Genomic DNA, 1,423 nt, shown 5'->3' with positions numbered 1-1,423 from the left:
TAATATATTTGGATCTGAACGAATAAAATGACAAGTTCTTTACGTTTATGTAACACGATAAAGAAGAAGCAGCTAGGCTGTCACCCAGATTACATGATTTAGATTATTATAATTGGTGGCACAGTTAGCCAGAGGTTTAGATAGGATTTGACATTTTTGTCCACCTATTGCCACCTTCCCAAGAACCTGGGATAGGCAGATGTTGTTGTTTAGTAATATCGTACAGTCTAAACTGTTCCAAGTGAACCTGCCTTTTGCAATTGACTGATAGTAATTTTGTCAATGCCAGTAGTATTCAAGTAGTGCTCCAAATGTTTTGGAATTGCCACCCAAAGCACCTATTACTATTGGTCCAACTTTTCTTTTTTCCAAAGTCCTTCTACTTCTATCTTCAGGTCTCTATATCTTGTGATTTTCTCCATTTCTTTCTCTTTTGTTTTGCTGTCTCCAAATTGTTACTATTATTATTATTTTCTGCCAAATCTGGAGAGGGAGAGAATAATGTAAGTTTCTGTGATTTTATGCCTGTATTACTGTTTATACAACACGTAAAGAAAACCAGAAAATGATTGCATATTGAATGAAATTTGATCAGAAGCGAACAGAGAATGCCAATTTAGAATAGTTGGCACAAAGGGATGGCAGCTTAAGAGATTTCAGAGCAATGTTTTCACTTCTTTATTTTTAGTAATCAGAAATACAATTTAATCAAAGTCAGCCCTGATTGGTGCCACTCCCAAAGTGAGTACAGTAATTCTTAAGTAAATACATGATTGAATCCAACACGCCTTTAGGTAGATTGAGATATAACAAGTTGTGCCTCAAGTGGTATTAGTTTTGATTAGTTTGAAGTCAATTGCATGCCCAAAGCCATCTTTAAATATACATAAGCCATAACAAAATAACCATAACAACTAAATATTATTTAAAAATATGGAACGCTTCACGAATTTGCGTATCATCCTTGCGCAGGGGCCCTGCTAATCTTCTCTGTATCGTTCCAATTTTAGTATATGTGCTGCCGAAGCGAGCACTACAACTAAATATTATTTTGCAGCACAAGTTCAGAGACATTTGTAGCACTAGATATGCTGTCCTGGGAGTCAAAGGGTGGCATGACGTGAATGGCCACTGATTTGCTGAGCAATTTTTAAATGTAAGGAAATAAATATTGCACATAAACACACACACACTCTTCAGGGAAGTAAGCAAACAAGTAGAAATATGAAAAAAACCCAACCTGATGTTTTCTTGAGATACCACTGCCAGTGGTGGTCCTTTCTCAGCTTCAAAACTATGCAACATCAAAGCAGCAACTAGCAGCAGTGTCTAAATTGCAGGAAATTATACATGCCTAATAACCGAGAATTAAAGGCTCAGCCTCTTTAAGTGCTAGTCACTTTGCTCACTCTTTTGTGTAAGC

The 1,423-nt window shown here is 36.5% G+C and overlaps 1 non-coding gene across 1 annotated transcript; it reads right to left on the bottom strand.

Annotated features, from left to right (window-relative positions):
• Positions 1-927: 927 nt before the first annotated feature.
• Positions 928-1,034, bottom strand: LOC116523765. Its single transcript, XR_004257127.1, has one exon. It is a non-coding gene; the product is annotated as a U6 spliceosomal RNA (small nuclear RNA).
• Positions 1,035-1,423: the final 389 nt, after the last annotated feature.

This window comes from Thamnophis elegans, chromosome 1 (genome assembly GCF_009769535.1).
Source record: "Thamnophis elegans isolate rThaEle1 chromosome 1, rThaEle1.pri, whole genome shotgun sequence".
NCBI lineage: Eukaryota > Metazoa > Chordata > Lepidosauria > Squamata > Colubridae > Thamnophis > Thamnophis elegans.
The sequence above is the reverse complement of the archived record's forward strand: the minus strand, read 5'-3'. Positions and strand labels throughout refer to the sequence as shown.